Source organism: Aquarana catesbeiana, linkage group LG09, assembly GCF_042186555.1.
Source record: "Aquarana catesbeiana isolate 2022-GZ linkage group LG09, ASM4218655v1, whole genome shotgun sequence".
Taxonomy (NCBI): Eukaryota; Metazoa; Chordata; class Amphibia; order Anura; family Ranidae; genus Aquarana; species Aquarana catesbeiana.
The window spans coordinates 69,004,232-69,022,777 of NC_133332.1; the positions used below are offsets into that span (position 1 = coordinate 69,004,232).

The window sequence follows — 18,546 nt, forward strand, 5'->3', positions numbered from 1 at the left end:
GGGCCTATTGCCGGCAATAGGAGCGGTCCAATCAGTGCAACTTCCACTTTGTGGCGCTGCACTGATTTCCAAAAGTAGTCCCTGCATTACTTTTGGTGACTTTGGCGATTTCAATAGACATCTGCATAAACCTGCACAGATGTCTTTCAAGTCGCCCTCGAAGTCAGACAGAAATGTGGCTTTGAAATCATGTGAGTTCACATGAACTTGCACGATTTTAAAGCAGTGTTCAGTGTGAACGATAGCTTAAAGAGAGTGCTCCTAATCTCAGCTTGTTACCTGTATAAAAGACATCTGTCCACAGAAGCAATCAATCAATCAGATTCCAATCTCTCCACCATGGCCAAGACCAAAGAGCTGTCCAAGGATGTCGGGGACAAGATTGTAGACCTAAACAAGGCTGGATTGGGCTACAAGACCAAGACCAACGCCAAGCAGCTTGGCAAGAGGGTGACAACAGTTGGTGTGATTTAGTCGCAAATGGAAGAAACACAAAATAACTGTCAATCTCCCTTGGCCTGGGGCTCAATGCAAGATTTCATCTCGTGGAGTTTCAGTGATCATGAGAACGGTGAGGAATCGGCCCAGAACTACACGGGAGAATCTTGTCTATGATCTCAAGGTAGCTGGGACCATAGTCGCCAAGAAAACAATTGGTAACGCACTACACCATGAAGGACTGAAATCCCGCAGCACCCGCAAGGTCCCTCTGCTCAAGAAAGCACATGTACAGCCCCGTCTGAAGTTTGCTAATGAACATCTGAATGATTCAGAGGAGAACTGGGTGAAAGTGTTGTCAGATGAGACCAAAATCAAGCTCTTTGGCATCAACTCAACTCGCTGTGTTTGGAGGAGGAAGAATGCTGCCTATGACCCCAAGAACACCATCCCCACCATCAAACATGGAGGTGGAAACATTATGCTTTGGGGATATTTTTCTGCTAAGGGGACAGGACAATTTCACTGCATCAAAGACGATGGATGGGGCCATGTGCCATCAAATCTTGGGTGAGAACCTCCTTCCCTCAGCCAAGGCATTGAAAATGGATCGTGAATGGGTCTTCCAGCATGACAATGACCCAAAACACAAGGCAACAAGAGTGGCTCAAGAAGAAGCACATTAAGGTCCTGGAGTGGCTTAGCCAGTGTCCAGACCTTAATCCCATAGAAAATATGTGGAAGGAGCTGTAGGTTCGAGTTAGCAAACACAAAACCTGAATGGACTTGGAGAGGATCTGCAAAGAGGAGTGGGACAAAATACAAATAGTACTAAGTCATGTTTTGCGAAAGGGGTCAAATATTTACTTCACTCATTAAAATGCAAATGAATAACTTTTTTGAAATGTGTTTTTCTAGATATTTTTGTTATTCTGTCTCTCCCTGTTAAAATAAACCTACCATTAAAATTATAGACTGATCATTTCTTTGTCAGTGGGCGAACGTTCACAATCAGCAGGGGATCAAATACTTTTTCCCCTCACTGTACATACTAGGGCTAATTCAGACAGGAAACGCTGACCTACCAGCATGTCTTTGCAATGTAGAATGACACTGGAGTATACAAAGGAAACCCACCCAAACATGTCCAGAATATTAATATTTTTATACCATGATTATAGAGTTGTAGGGTATTTAGGAATTTTGGTTAATGCACATTCCTGGCGATATTATGGCTGCTCACTATGACTACACGGCTATAGGATTTGTACGTATTTGTTACATAAAGGCAAGACCTGCACTGGAAAAATTGATAAAACCAGACAGACCAGTTTATGAGGTCCTCTAACCTGTTTGCATTTGAAAGCAAACCATACCTTTTTACAACACCTTTAAGTAAGCTTGCTTACTTTAAAATATTTAATAGCCATATAATACAGGGCTGCTTCTGCTGAAACCCCTTTTCTATTATCTACTACTATTTTTTTCCTGTCTGTCTTTTTAATTTTCTTGCTGTGCTGTAGACCATTTCTGTGTGACCCCGTTTATCAGTGTGGGCAAGGTGTGTCCTGTTATCAAAGGACGTTTGACACACACAACACACCTAGGAGAAAATACAACAGCAAGATTAGCTTGTGAGAAAAGTACACAGCTTTAACCACTTCAGCCCCGGAAGGATTTACCCCCTTCCTGACCAGAGCACTTTTTACAAATTGGCACTGCGTCGCTTTAACTGCTAATTGCGCGGTCATGCAATGCTGTAACCAAACAAAATTTGCGTCCTTTTCTTCCCACAAATAGAGCTTTCTTTTGATGGTATTTGATCACCTCTGCCGTTTTTATTTTTTGCGCTATACACGGAAAAAGACCGAAAATTTTGAAAAAAAATGATATTTTCTACTTTTTGTTCTAAAAAAAATCCAATAAACTCAATTTTAGTCATACATTTAGGCCAAAATGTATTTGGCCACATGTCTTTGGTAAAAAAAATGTCAATAAGTGTATATTTATTGGTTTGCGCAAAAGTTATAGCGCCTACAATCTAGGGTACATTTTCTGGAATTTACACAGCCTTTAATTTATGACTGCCTATGTCGTTTCTTGAGGTGCTAAAATGGCAGGGCAGTACAAAACCCCCACAAATGACCCCATTTTGGAAAGTAGACACCCCAAGGAAATTGCTGAGAGGCATGTTGAGCCCATTGAATATTCATTTTTTTTGTCCCAAGTGATTGAATAATGACAAAAAAAAAAAAAAAAAATTACAAAAAGTTGTCACTAAATGATATATTGCTCACACAGGCCATGGGCATATGTGGAATTGCACCCCAAAATACATTTAGCTGCTTCTCCTGAGTATGGGGATACCACATGTGTGGGACTTTTTGGGAGCCTAGCCGCATACGGGGCCCCGAAAACCAATCACTGCCTTCAGGATTTCTAAGGGCGTACATTTTTGATTTTACTCCTCACTACCTATCACAGTTTTGAAGGCCATAAAATGCCCAGATGGCACAAACCCCCCCCAAATGACCCCATTTTGGAAAGTAGACACCCCAAGCTATTTGCTGAGAGGCATGTTGAGTCCATGGAATATTTTATATTTTGACACAAGTTGCGGGAATGTGACAATTTTTTTTTTTTTTTTTTTTTTTTTTGCACAAAGTTGTCACTAAATGATATATTGCTCACACAGGTCATGGGCATATGTGGAATTGCACCCCAAAATACATTCTGCTGCTTCTCCTGAGTATGGGGATACCACATGTGTGGGACTTTTTAGGAGCCTAGCCGCGTACAGGACCCCGAAAACCAATCACCGCCTTCAGGATTTCTAAGGGTGTACATTTTTGATTTCACTCTTCACTGCCTATCACAGTTTCGGAGGTCATGGAATGCCCAGGTGGCACAAACCCCCCCCAAATGACCCCATTTTGGAAAGTAGACACCCCAAGCTATTTGCTGAGAGGCATGGTGAGTATTTTGCAGCTCTCATTTGTTTTTGAAAATGAAGAAAGACAAAAAAAAAAATTTTTTTTTTCTTTTTTTAATTTTCAAAACTTTGTGACAAAAAGTGAGGTCTGCAAAATACTCACTATACCTCTCATCAAATAGCTTGGGGTGTCTACTTTCCAAAATGGGGTCATTTGGGGGGGGTTTGTGCCACCTGGGCATTCCATGGCCTCCGAGACTGTGATAGGCAGTGAAGAGTGAAATCAAAAATTTACGCCCTTAGAAAGCCTGAAGGCGGTGCTTGGTTTTCGGGGTCCCATACGCGGCTAGGCTCCCAAAAAGTCCCACACATGTGGTATCCCCGTACTCAGGAGAAGCAACAGAATGTATTTTGGGGTGTAATTTCACATATTCCCATGGCATGTTTGAGCAATATATCATTTAGTGACAACTTTGTGCAAAAAAAAAAAAAAAAAAAAAAAATTTGTCTCTTTCCCGCAACTTGTGTCACAATATAAAATATTCCATGGACTCGACATGCCTCTCAGCAAATAGCTTGGGGTGTCTACTTTCCAAAATGGGGTCATTTGGGGGGGGGTTTGAACTGTCCTGGCATTTTATGCACAACATTTAGAAGCTTATGTCACACATCACCCACTCTTCTAACCACTTGAAGACAAAGCCCTTTCTGACACTTTTTGATTACATGAAAAAATTATTTTTTTTTGCAAGAAAATTACTTTGAACCCCCACACATTATATATTTTTTTAAAGCAAATGCCCTACAGATTAAAATGGTGGGTGTTTAATTTTTTTTTTTCACACAGTATTTGCGCAGCGATTTTTCAAACGCATTTTTTGGGGAAAAAACACACTTTTTTACATTTTAATGCACTAAAACACACTATATTGCCCAAATGTTTGATGAAATAAAAAAGATGATCTTAGGCCGAGTACATGGATACCAAACATGACATGCTTTACAATTGCGCACAAACGTGCAGTGGCAACAAAATAAATACATTTTTAAAAGCCTTTAAAAGCCTTTACAGGTTACCACTTTAGATTTACAGAGGAGGTCTACTGCTAAAATTACTGCCCTCGATCTGACCGTCGCGGTGATACCTCACATGCATGGTGCAATTGCTGTTTACATTTGACGCCAGACCGACGCTTGCGTTCGCCTTAGCGCGAGAGCAGGGGGGACAGGGGTGCTTTTTTTTTTTTTTTTTTTTTTTTTTATTATTTTTTTGCTTTTTTATCTTATTTTAAAACTGTTTCTTTCATTTTTTTTTTTTTTTAATCATTTTTACTGTTATCTCAGGGAATGTAAATATCCCCTATGATAGCAATAGGTAGTGACAGGTACTCTTTTTTGAAAAAATTGGGGTCTATTAGACCCTAGATTTCTCCTCTGCCCTCAAAGCATCTGACCACACCAAGATCGGTGTGATAAAATGCTTCCCCAATTTCCCAATGGCGCTATTTACATCCGGCGAAATCTAAGTCATAAAATGCTCGTAGCTTCCGGTTTCTTAGGCCATAGAGATGTTTGGAGCCACTCTCGTCTCTGATCAGCTCTATGGTCAGCTGGCTGAATCACCGGCTGCATTCTCAGGTTCCCTGTTGAGACAGGAGAGCCAGAGAAAAACACGGAAGACGATGGGGGGGGGGGGGGGGGCATTCTCTCTGCTTGTAAAAGCAGTCTAGAGGCTAATTAGCCGCTAGGATTGCTTTTACATGAAAGCCGACCGCTGGCTGAAAAGAATGATACCAAGATGATACCTAAACCTGCAAGCATCATTCTGGTATAACCACTCAAAGTCGTGAATGCTGTACCTGAAGACAAAAATATGGCTAACAATAAAGCACAGTAAACGGTAAAGTATAAAAAATTGCATACCTGAAAAGCAAACATGATAAAACATAATAACAATAAAACATTGCAGAATAGAATACAGTAAAAAAGAGCAGAACAATAGAGAGAATAGAGAGAGAGAGAATAGAGAGAGAACAATAAAACGACAACTATTATTTTTTATTTTATATTTTTGTTTGTGTTTTTTTTTTTTACACTTTTTTTGTAACTGTACCTTTTGTAACTGTAACCGGTTCCAGGTTCGGGTCTCTCAAAATGCGATGGCATCTTGGGAGACCCTGTGAAAGTGTGTCCTAGTCTGTGCAATGCTGTACCCTACGCTAATACTCAGCTAGTGAATGGTAGCGTTCAAAACATTCACCAATGCAAAGACCAGGATTGTCAGGACAGGAGGGACAATAATAGCGGGTGTCACGCCTATATCCGCGCTTACTGCAGACACGACATCTTTTTTGGGGGGTTCGCTGGGTAGGGGTACTCGGGAGGACATAAAAATGCCTCTCATGCAGCCGACTGCATTTCGTTGGGGGATGTGAATGGGGGAAGTATGGGCGCTGCAGAAGTGGTGGGTTCCCAATTAGGATTGGCGAATGCAGCAGGAAGGGCACTATGGGCACGACGGGCCTGTGTTTGTCTTCTTGGTGGCAGCGGGACACTACTTGTGCTTGCCACCTCACCAGCTTGAACTGCACTTATGGGACTCGCCACGTCACCAAGTGTTACTGCAGTGCTGGTTTGACTACGACCGGGGTGTACTAGGCCGCTGGCGCTTGCCAGTTCACCAAAACGCTACCAAAAAAACTGTTAACGATCGCAGGGATCAGGCCTGACTCTGCGAACGCTGCAGTTATGCGTTTAGTGTTTTGTAAGTGACAGTGATCGATCGATACTGCACTTGGGTGGGCTGGGCGGAGGGACAAAACGCAGGTGCTAGCAGGTATCTGGGCTGATCCCACTAACACTGCGTTTTTGGGAACCCTAAACTGCTGGGGATGCTAGTATAGATCTGATCGGATCAGATATTGATCAGTTCAGATACTATACCACTAAGGGAGGTGTATGCTGCGTGCGTGGGTGTTAGCGCTACTGGCACTAACCTGACGCTGCCTGGGGCTGGTGCTTGCCAGTTCACCAAAACGCTACCAAAAAAACTGTTAGCAATCACAGGGATCAGGCCTGACTCTGCGAACGCTGCAGTTATGCGTTTAGTGTTTTTTTAAGTGACAGTGATCGATCGATACTGCACTTGGGTGGGCTGGGCTGGGCCAGGCGGAGGGGCAAAACGCAGGTGCTAGCAGGTATCTGGGCTGATCCCGCTAACACTGCGTTTTTGGGAATCCTAAACTGCTGGGGACGCTAGTATAGATCTGATCGGATCAGATATTGATGCGTTCAGATACTATACCAGTAAGGGAGGTGTACGGTGCGTGGGTGTTAGCGCTACTGGCACTAACCTGACGCTGCCTGGGGCTGGTGCTTGCCATTTCACCAAAACGCTACCAAAAAAACTGTTAGCGATCGCAGGGATCAGGCCTGACTCTGCGAACGCTGCAGTTATGCGTTTAGTGTTTTGTAAGTGACCGTGATCGATCGATACTGCACTTGGGTGGGCTGGGCCGAGCCGGGCGGAGGGGCAAAACGCAGGTGCTAGCAGGTATCTGGGCTGATCCCGCTAACACTGTGTTTTTGGGAACCCTAAACTGCTGGGGACGCTAGTATAGATCTGATCGGATCAGATATTGATCCGTACAGATACTATACCACTAAGGGAGGCGTATGCTGCGTGCGTGGGTGTTAGCAGTACTGGCGCTAATCTGACGCTGCCTGGGGCGACGCATATCACCGCCGGGCGATCAGGGGGCTAAATCTTTATTCGGTAATAAACGGCGGGTGCCCTGACACTATAAAAAATAAACAAACTAACCAGCGTCACCCGTAACGGTTATACAGTGATCAGTGGTGAAAGGGTTAACTAGGGGGCAATCAAGGGGTTAAAACATTTATTAGGTAGTATATGGGGGTCCCTGTCGCTATAAAACGCTGACGGCGAACCTAAATATTTACCTCACTAACTAGCGTCACCAGCGACACTAATACAGCGATCAGAAAAATGATCGCTTAGCGACACTGGTGACAGGGGGTGATCAAGGGGTTAAAACTTTATTAGGGGGGGTTAGGGGGGTACCCTAGACCTACAGGGGGCCTAACACTCACTGCCCTGACACTAACTGTCACAAACTGACACCAATACAGTAATCAGAAAAAAAAAAAAAAAAAAAAAAAAAAAACCTGCTGGTGTCAGTTTGTGACAGGGGGGGGGGGTGATTGGGGGGGGATCGGGGGGCGATCGGGGGGGGGATCGGGGTGATTTGTGTGCCTGGCATGTTCTACTGTGTGTGTAGTGTTGGTGCACTCACATTTCAGTCTTCTCTCCTCGGCCCGGAACGGAAAATACCGAGCCGAGGAGAGATGACATCATTTCCTCTGCCTCTGTGTACACTACAGAGGCAGGGAAATGATCCCATTGGCTGGGAGCGATCGCGAGGGGGGGGCCACGAATGGATGGCCTCCCCCTCACCTCCGATCGCCGGGGGACATTTGCCGACCGCCGCAGGCACCGGGGGGGGGGTCCGATCGGACCCCCCACCCGCGGGCAGGCAAGGACGTACATGTAAGTCCTTTTGCCTGCCCGTGCCATTCTGCCGACGTATATAGTCGTGCGGCGGTCGGCAAGTGGTTAAATATACACACACATATGGTATTCAAAGCTGAACGCAAGGCAGGTATAAAAGGCTTAGTTTAATGCAGGTCCCTTTTTTTATTTTTATTTTATTATTATTTATTTATTTCTCATCTGGAAGATTTACCCCCCTACTAAAGCATTTAATGTGAAAATGGCTTAATGTAGCTTAACGTGTAATAAAGTGCCTAAACCTCAATCAATTGCCCTGACACTTTGCACAGCCTAAGTTTTCAACTTCCCAAACCTATCCTAGAAGAGTCATGGATTTTGGTCTCCCACAAAGAAAATGAGTGAGTTAAGCTTGTTTTTTTTGAGCTTAATGGGACTTAACTTACAATAAAGTGCCTAAACCTTAATCAATTGCCTTGAAACTTTGCACAACCCAAGCTTTCAGCTTCCTAAAAACCCATCCTAGGTGTTTCATGGAATTTTGTTTTCCACAAAACAAGTGAGTGACATTAAAGCGGGGGTCCACCTATCTATCGTTTTTTTTTTTTTTGGAGTTCATTCACAAACTTTTCTTCTCATGATTATCTACTCACATGTTCTGTGTAATAAGTCCGCCTGTGTCCGATTTCGTTGTAAAGAATAACTTATAAAATTCACTGAAGGCGGTTTCCATCTTCATTGTGGGCATTTGAAGCCCACAAGCATGTATTTCCTGGATGCAGTGAATGCTGTGCTCCCAGCATTCACCGAGATGTTGTGATGACGCTGTTGCACAATGCATGCTGGGAAGCCTGAGACTAGCTCCCAGGGGACTGTGGGAGGTCTGGGAGAGGCTAGAAACACGCCTACTCCCATGGGAGGAAAACCAGGAAGTGCTAAGAAGATTAGAAAAAGGTAATTACGGCGATTTAAATTTTTTTACACAGCATGTCAGCATCTAGGCAAGGAAGAGAATGCATAGAGATAATGTTCAAAATTTGGGTGGAACCCCGCTTTAAGCTTGTGTAGCCCCTACCACCTTTTGTGTAGTGGCCATAGTGTGGGACAGCCAATGGGGGAATATTATGCGTGTGTGTGTGGCTCATCAGCCAATCACTAGGGGTTTCTTGGCCAGTGGTGCATGCTGGGGAAGTGCATATATATTGGGAGAATTGCCATGTGCTCAGTCTTCGTACAGCCTACATCCAGGCTTGTCCTGGAGATGGGAATGCTCAAGTGTGGGAAAGGTTTGACTAGGCCTCAAGCCTAGAAGAGGCCTCACACGCTGATTGATGAAGAGAACCAGAGATGCTGGATGGCTACTGGAGGTACCTGTTACTGGAAAGGACCTAAGGAGCAAGTCTGGTGTCCCTCCTACTGAAGATCTTATGACTATCCTTATTCGGCTGTTGCTCTAATACCCAGTGCCAGCCTGTGCTCCTATTGATTCTGCACTGTGGAATACTGAAAGGGACTGGTGAGTCTGGAGTTCTGTTCTAATCAATTTTGCCATGGATGTTCTCAGCCCTATACCTTCTCTGTCAGTTATTGAGTTGTCCGGTAAGTTCACCTTACAGATTTTCTGTTCTTAAAGGACATTTCTTCAGTGTTGTCACATGAAAAGATATATAATAAAATATTTACAAAAATGTGAGGGTGTACTCACTTTTGTAAGATACTGTACCACCTCTGTGCAGTGGTTTTTCACGGAGCAGCCCTGATCCTTCTTTTCTCAGTTCCCTCCCTGGCCGCTCCCTCCTGCCAAATGCCCCCACAGCAAGCAGCTTGCTATGGGGCAGCTCCGTGTGTCCTTTCAGACACGGAGCCATGGTTCGGCCCCGCCCCCTCTCTCTCCTGATTGGCTACCTGACTTTGACAGCAGCGGGCGTCAATGGCGTCACTGCTGTCTCTCAGCCAATCATGAGGGAGGATCCCAGACAGCCAAGGCACTCATGCACATCGCTGGATAGAGTGGGGGCTCAGATAAGAATTGGGGGAGCTGAGGGAAGTTGCTGCACACAGGTTTTTTATCTTAATGCATAGAATGCACCTTCTGCCTTTACAATCACTTTTAACCACATTAAGCTCCCCAAAAAGCAAGCTTAAAGGGATTGTAAAGTCAAAAGGTTTATTTATCTTAATGCATTCAAAAAGACCTCAGATCTCATATTTACACTAAAATGCAATAAATAAATAAAAATTTTCCTTTTAAGAGCATTGGGCGGAAGTGACGTTTTGACGTGGTATCATGATATGGAGTCGTGTGGGGGCCATCTTTCCCCTTCACACGTCTCCATGTCAGGCTAGGGAGAGGATCCGATCGCCTCTGCCGCTACCAACGGCTCCTGTAAGCGGTGGAGGGCACCTGTGAGCGGCGGGGGGGGCCCCTCTCCCGCCGCCGATAAAAGCGATCTTGCGGCGAGTCCGCCGCAGAGACCACTTTTATCTTGACGCGGACTGCTCGCTCTTGAAGAGGATACCGGGGTTATGGTAGCTAGCTGCAGGCTATTATTTTTACAATTTTATCAGCCAGATCTGTAAAGAAAGCCAGGCCCAGGCAGTGAGCCCCCACTTCCAAATTGGCATGTTCGCCCTGGGCTCTGAATGACCTTGTCCCAGGACTGCATATGTAACAGGGCGGAAGGGGAACCAGGCTGAAGGGGTTAACTATATTAAGTGGTGTGGTCAGTACTGACTCTCACCTGATTGGTCAAGTAGATGAGTATAATTTTTTATATATATATAAAATAAAATTATATATATATAATTTTATTTTATGTGGTACTGTTATGCCGTGTACACACGGGCGGACCTTTCAACCGAACTCGTCCGTCGGACAATCCAAATGTGTGTGGGCTTCATCGGACTTCCGACGGACCTTTTCGGTCGAAAATCAGACGGACTTTAGATTTGAAACATCACATACAAATCCGTCGGACTTTGGTGTGATCGTGTGTAGCCAAGTCCGTTCGTTCGAAAGTCTGTCGAAAGTCAGTCGGAAAGACCGTCGGACCTTTTGATGCCGAAAAGTCCGCCCGTGTGTACACGGCATTATACTTCTTTTGTTCTTTAGCGGTTTTGGGTCCTTGACAGGGGTCTAAACCTGGTGTTATTGGTAAAATGGTGGGGACCTATCTTGCCTATGGCATCCTCCTAGTTGGTACGGTTCAACGCATAGTGACCGGATAATGGTAAGACCGGTGGGTGTCTGAGGTCAGCTGGGTTAGTCCCTAAAGCAGTGTTTGGTGGCTGGTGTCATAACTTGGATAACTGGTGGCACAGACAAAGTTTTAGTTTCTCTTAGAGGTTATAGGGAGGTGTAGTTGTGTGCAGTTTTGGGTAAGAGGTTAGTATGGAGGTGAGCTCTGATCTACCCTGGTCATACAGCCGTGAGAGCGGGACAGCCTTAGACTGTCTATAAGTGAAGGGGGGATATCTAGACTTCCTAAAGGGTAACTTCACTTTTGTGGGGTGGGAAAAAAATGGCAACTGAAGAAAAAAATAGCGTATACAATTGCAACACAAGTCATATTGTAATTTTATTAAAAATGACCTTTTCTTTTCAATCTGTAGCGCTGCAATTTTTTTCAAAATGCAATATGGCTACCTGGAGGTATTCTGTACACAACGCCCCTTGAAAATGTAATTTTTTCCATGTGTGATTGGCTTACTGATTTTCCCAGAAGTCTACACTAAGATACAAATTAGATTTTAGGCATCCCCTGCAATAAAAATGTCATTTTTGGTTTGATGCTCCCAAAAGGAAATTACGTCTAAAGGGATGCAGACCTTGCCACTTTCCTCAGAGCCCTGCAGGTGCAGCAACTGATTGAACATTACAAACCACTCCCATGCAGATTCACTTTTCACATGGACACGGGCAAACTGCTATTTCTTCAGAATAACAAAAGGCAGGAATTATTTCTCAACAAAAGTGGAGTTACTTTTTAAGTATGCTGGTTGGCTGGCTAATAAGCTGATCCCATGGTAAGTGTTAAGTCACCAACTCAGAATAGGACTGCAAATCAAGACTTCTGACTTCACTCTTATTTTCCTGGTTTTGCAAACCTGTTTCAAGTCAGTGACTCAAAAGGTGTTGAAACCAAATACAGCTAGTAAGTCACTCCTGTCAGTACAAGTTCCTTAACCTCCCTGGCGGTATGATTCTTTCTGATTTTAGGTGCTGAAAGTGGTACAATTATTTTGCATGGAAATTTGGCGTTTTATATTGTAGGCCTGTAATTCTTAACAATAACACACTTAAATCTGTCCAAACAAGAGTCTAGTAGATATCCCGGGTATGATAAAGTTTGAAACACAAAAACATAAATTATAATATAATAAAAAAATAATAATAATTAAAAAAAATAAAAATAAATAGTAATAAAATAAATTTCCACACGATTCACTATCGCTCAATTCTGCAAGTGTTCTAATTTACTATCGCTGTTTTCTAGCTGGTCTAAAGCCATTTTTGACGTAAAGGGACACTTTTTGGTTGCTATGGACAATCTCCAGTTTCCAGGCAGAAAGAACAGTATATGCAATATAAAATTGCATGCAGGGCATGGGCCAGAGCACTGGGGACAAATGGGATGTGAAATGATTTCATACAGTACTGTAATCTGTAAGATTACAGTACTGTATGTGTTATGCTTTTTACATTTTTTTGAATTTGCCGCCAGGCTCCGCCCCCGTGCGTCGCGACGCTCGCAGGGAACAGAGCCTGGCACAGAGAGGCTTCGGAACAGGACACAGCCCGCGGACACTGCGGGGGACATCGCAGGATCCCGGGGACAAGGTAAGTAAGGAGGCACCAGGATCCTGCGATGCAATCCCGAGTGTGGCTCGGGGTTACCGCTAATAGTCCTGAATTTTAACCCCGAGCCACACTCGGGAAAACCGCCAGGGAGGCTACAGTGTAACGCAAGGCAGGGGCAGCTCCAGCCCAAATTTTTTTGGGGGTGCTGTGCAGGTGCTGGAAGAAAACGAGGGTGCTGATGTGGCATGCGCTGCAACATTTGCATGTGTGGGCGTGACCAAAGGGTGGGTGTGGCTAAAATGTGTGTGATCAAATGTGAGGGATTCTTCCCGATCTATAGCTTGTAGTGTGCCACCTTTCCCTCTTTGTATAGGCTAAAAAGAGCCTGGAGGTACACTGAAGAGATTATGAAGTAAAATAAGTTCCATTTGAGGCCAACAATTATAGCCCCCAGCATATGTCAGGGCCAGCAGTAACCTCAAGTCAGTGGGGTAGTTAAAGTGGTGTTCCATCCAAAAAAAAAAAAAATACATAAATGTGCATAAAAAAAAATTAAAAAAAACATTTGGAAATTTTTTTTTTTACTCACCTCTAAATGTCTGTTGCTAGGGGGTCCCACGTAGTCTGCCTCCTTCAGTGCCTGGGCTGGTGACATCACTTCCCCTCGGCACAGGAAGGGCTCAGCTCTGCTCCTTCCCTCTTGTCAATCATCTGGGACTCATTACAGGTCCCAGGTGACTGATCGGCCAATTGCCGCTCACGCATGCGCAGTGGGTGCCCGGCTGTGAAGCCACAGCCCGGTGCCCGCAGTTGCAATGCTGGCGCCGCCGAATGGAGGGGGAGACGAGCGGGGCTTCGATCCCCCGCATTGCTGGACCCTGGGACAGGTAAGTGTCCAATTAAAAGTCAGCAGCTGCAGTATTTGTAGCTGCTGACTTTTAATTTTTTTTTTTTTTGTTTTAATGGGAACTCCTCTTTAAGTATAAAAAGTCAACAGCCACAAAGAAGCCAGAGAACCATCTAAAAACTCAGTCACACATTGAAAACAGGCCATGCAGTCAGGCACATTGTCCCATACCCCAAAAAAACCCAAAATGTGCTAAAGCTAATCATCACCACAATGTACGCCACAATAATTCAAAGAAAGCAGTAAAAGCATAAAAAATATCAATTAATAATATATAAATTAAATATCTGATTAAAAATGTAATCTGTGCATACATCTAAAGTGCAACACAAGTGACCCCTATTAGAATTTCACATCAACAAAGTTCAGTAGAATTGTCTGCAAGCAGAGTGAATCCTTTGCAAGCTATTACCAGCTACTTCCGTGCACCATCACCCACTGGATGAGAGTTCAGCCTGCTCACTAGAGGTTAAGGCCTTAGATAGCAGGCCCAACAATGCATGGTCATGTCCCACGGGCAATCCGCGTACCACCAACCGGACCTCAGATAGTTCATCTTCCTCCAGCATTACCCGCATCAGGGATTGTTCCCACAATAACTCACAGCAGCCAGGCCAGCAATTGTACACATACAAATACAAGAGCTGCCAAACAATTTCTAATACTGTTCAGCCAGCCTTATGATCCTCCCTGCCAGAGAGCAAAATCGGGTTGTGACCTCACTGATCTCCACTGCAGTTGAAGAAAACCTACCACCTCCTCCTCCTCAAATGTAAATGAGCCATTACATTGATTGGTGGCATATATATTTATCAGGTTAGAATTTTTTTTTTTTTTTTATGGTAACATGATGGAGAGTGTTCAGAGGGGAAGGTCACTTTTCTTATAATGAGATATACTGTGACACCACACCAGCAATGTTGGGGCTCATTTGCACTAGCGGTTAGGCAATTGAATCAGCCTTTTCACAACCTGTCAAACCTGCTTAGATCACTTTTTAGAGGAACAGTGGTGCCTGTTCCACCTGTAAAACAGCCCTTAGCTGCATTTGACGGTGGTACGTGAGACTGGGTTGGGAAAACCCTGTGGTTTAGTCACACTTTTACCTTCCCAAAAGTGGAACACATGCCATGTTGTGCCAATATAGCTGATAATGTGCATCTGTATGGGCTCAATAGCATCTTTATGCTATTGTGCCTATATAGCTGCTATATTGCCCACATAGCTTTTACTGTGCCCTATTATGCCCGCTGACCTTAACTTCTTGCAGAACTTCCAGCTGCTGTGGATCCCGCTACCAAGAATGAGAGGCGGACTGCTATTGGTATCACTCCACCCGACATTGCAGCCTGAACTATGGACAAGGCATTGGCTCATAAGGCAGGCTTGATGCCCCCGCGGCCGCCTGCTCCCTCCTGCCCTGCTTTTCTGTGGCTGGCCGCCGCCTTCATCCACAATCTATGCCAGAAAGTCGGTAAGCCCAGGACCAATCTACCAGTCACCTGGATGCGATCGACTGGTAGATTGTGGTCCATGGGTTGCCAACCTGGGATGATTTCTTCTGGGAGAAAGGAATACTTGGTGTCTGTGTTCCCTCTGACACTGCCCCTGAGCATTTTGTAACAGCCTCCCGATGTGTAAATATACACAACATACAGTATATAGGGAATGCTTTGCTCTGTTTCCTTCACTGCCTACACTAAACCAAGGAGCTGTGACTGTCTAGGCCAGTGATGGTGAACCTTGGCACCCCAGATGTTTTGGTACTACATTTCCCATGATGCTCATGCACTCTGCAGTGTAGTGGAGCATCGTGGGAAATGTAGTTCCAAAACATCTGGGGTGCCAAGGTTCACCATCACTGGTCTAGGCTATTGCAGAATTTGATCTCCCCTCCCTGAAGCAATGTACAGAAAAAAAAGACTTACATGGGTGTTTAAGAGCTGAGGGGTCATTTTGGCTTCTTCTTGCTCTGGCATTGAAAATCATTTTTGGAGTGTGCTGCGAGCATAGGTGTATGAAAAACACATGGAGTGTGCAGCGAGAATAGGAGGTGTATGTGAAATGCATGGAGTGTGCAGCAAGCATAGGAGGTGTGTGGGGAATGCATGGAGTGTGCATCGAGCATAGGGGGTGTATGGGGATGCATGGAGTGCGCCACGTTAAGAGTGCACAGCTGAGGGGTGCGCTATTTACATACATTTACAAAGTGCAAGATTCAGGCTTGTGCTACACACAAAGTGCAGGGTTATGGTGTGCGCAACACACACACACACTGCCGGGTTCAGGAGTGAGCTACGCACACAATGCAGGGTTCAGGAGTGCGCTACGCACACAATGCAGGGTTCAGGAGTGCGCTACGCACACAATGCAGGGTTCAGGAGTGCGCTACGCACACAATGCAGGGTTCAGGAGTGAGCTACGCACACAATGCAGGGTTCAGGAGTGAGCTACGCACACAATGCAGGGTTCAGGAGTGAGCTACGCACACAATGCAGGGTTCAGGAGTGAGCTACGCACACAATGCAGGGTTCAGGAGTGAGCTACGCACACAATGCAGGGTTCAGGAGTGAGCTACGCACACAATGCAGGGTTCAGGAGTGAGCTACGCACACAATGCAGGGTTCAGGAGTGAGCTACGCACACAATGCAGGGTTCAGGAGTGAGCTACGCACACAATGCAGGGTTCAGGAGTGAGCTACGCACACAATGCAGGGTTCAGGAGTGAGCTACGCACACAATGCAGGGTTCAGGAGTGAGCTACGCACACAATGCAGGGTTCAGGAGTGAGCTACGCACACAATGCAGAGATCAGGAGTGCCTTACATACACAATGCAGAGATCAGGAGTGCACTATGCACATGATGCAGAGATCAGGCGTGTCTTACATACATGATGCAGAGATCAGGAGTGCACTACGCACACAATGCAGGGATTGGGCATGCGCTACGCACACAATGCGGGGATCGCGCATGCGCTACGCACACAATGCGGGGGATCGGGCATGCGCTACGCACACAATGCGGGGATCGGGCGTGCGCTACGCACACAATGCGGGGATCGGGAGTGCGCTATGTACACAATGCGGGGATCGGGAGTGCGCTATGTACACAATGCGGGGATCGGGAATGCGCTACGGACACAATGCGGGGATCGGGAGTGCGCTACGGACACAATGCGGGGATCAAGAGTGCACAGATGAGTGAGTGCACAGATGAGTGAGTGCACAGATGAGTGAGTGCACAGATGAGTGAGTGCACAGATGAGTGAGTGCACAGATGAGTGAGTGAATGGATAGATGAGTGAATGGATAGATGAGTGGATGGATAGATAGATGAATAAATGAATGGATAGACGAATGAATGGATAGACGGATGAGTGGATAGACGGATGAGTGGATGAATGAATGGATAGACGGATGAATGGATAGACGGAGGAGTGAGTGGATGAATGGATAGATGAGTGAATGTATGAATGGATAGATGGGTGAGTGAGTGTATGAATGGATAGATGGGTGAGTGAGTGAATGAATGGATAGATGGGTGAGTGAGTGAATGAATGGATAGATGGGTGAGTGAGTGAATGAATGGATAGATGGGTGAGTGAGTGAATGAATGGATAGATGGGTGAGTGAGTGAATGAATGGATAGATGGGTGAGTGAGTGAATGAATGGATAGATGGGTGAGTGAGTGAATGAATGGATAGATGGATGAGTGAGTGAATGAATGGATAGATGGATGAGTGAGTGAATGGATAGATAGATGAGTGAGTGAATGAATGGATAGATGAGTGAATGGAAAGATGGGTGAGTGAGTGAATGGATGGATAGATGAGTGAGTGGATAGATGAGTGAGTGAATGAATGGATGGATGAGTGAATGAATGGATAGATGAGTGAATGGAAAGATGGGTGAGTAAGTGAATGGATAGATGAATGAATGGATGGATGGATAGATGAGTGAATGGATAGATGGGTGAGTGAGTGAATGAATGTGTGGATGGATAGATGAGTGAATGGATGGATAGATGAGTGAGTGAATGAATGGATAGATGAGTGAATGGAAAGATGGGTGAGTGAGTGGATGGATAGATGGATGGATGGATAGATGAGTGGATGGATGGATGGATGGATGGATGGATGAGTGGATGGATGGATGGATGAGTGGATGGATGGATGGATGAGTGGATGGATGGATGGATAGATGAGTGGATGGATGGATGGATGGATAGATGAGTGGATGGATGGATGGATAGATGAGTGGATGGATGGATAGGTGAGTGAGTGAATGGATAGATGAGTGAATGGATGGATGGATGGATAGATGAGTGAATGGATGGATGGATGGATAGATGAGTGAATGGATGGATGGATGGATAGATGAGTGAATGAATGGATGGATGGATAGATGAGTGAATGGATGGATGGATGGATAGATGAGTAAATGGATGGATGGATGAATGAGTAAGTGAATGAATGGATAGATAGATGAGTGAATGAATGGATAGATGAGTGAATGGATAGATGAGTAAATGGATGGATGGATGGATGAATGAGTGAGTGAGTGAATGAATGGATAGATGAGTGAATGGATAGATGGATGGATAGATGGATAACTCAGAAATCCTGCATTTTCTACTTGTCAGTCTCTATAAGAACCATATGACTTGTGCTAGCAGAGAGGAATGCAGGTGTCAGAATACAGGATGGGTAGATAAACCATCTTGCTCTCCTCTGCTAACCTTCCCACACTGTAGAAACCAGCTTGTTCTCTCCATGCTGGCAGCAGTGCAGACAAACACAACTCACTGTTTCTCAGTGCTGGGCTGAGGAATGTGTCCCCCATAGCAGGCTGTGTCCTCTCCTCTCCTCTCCTCTCCTCTCCTCTCCCTTCTTTCTCTCCAGCTCCTGAATCTCCTCTTCTCAGAAATCATGGGAG

The 18,546-nt window shown here is 45.1% G+C and overlaps 2 protein-coding genes across 3 annotated transcripts in view; one reads left to right on the forward strand and one right to left on the reverse strand.

The window, feature by feature from the left end:
- Positions 1-18,544, reverse strand: part of MAP4K1 (mitogen-activated protein kinase kinase kinase kinase 1) — a 353,135-nt gene extending 334,591 nt beyond the window's left edge. For both annotated transcript variants that reach the window (XM_073598728.1, XM_073598727.1), the window contains exon 1: positions 18,417-18,544. The gene's annotated coding sequence lies outside the window, so the exon portion shown is untranslated. The remainder of the gene's footprint in view (positions 1-18,416) is intronic.
- The window catches only part of TSPAN15 (tetraspanin 15), a 73,008-nt gene that overhangs the window by 14,305 nt on the left and 40,157 nt on the right, over positions 1-18,546 (forward strand). The window lies entirely within an intron of this gene.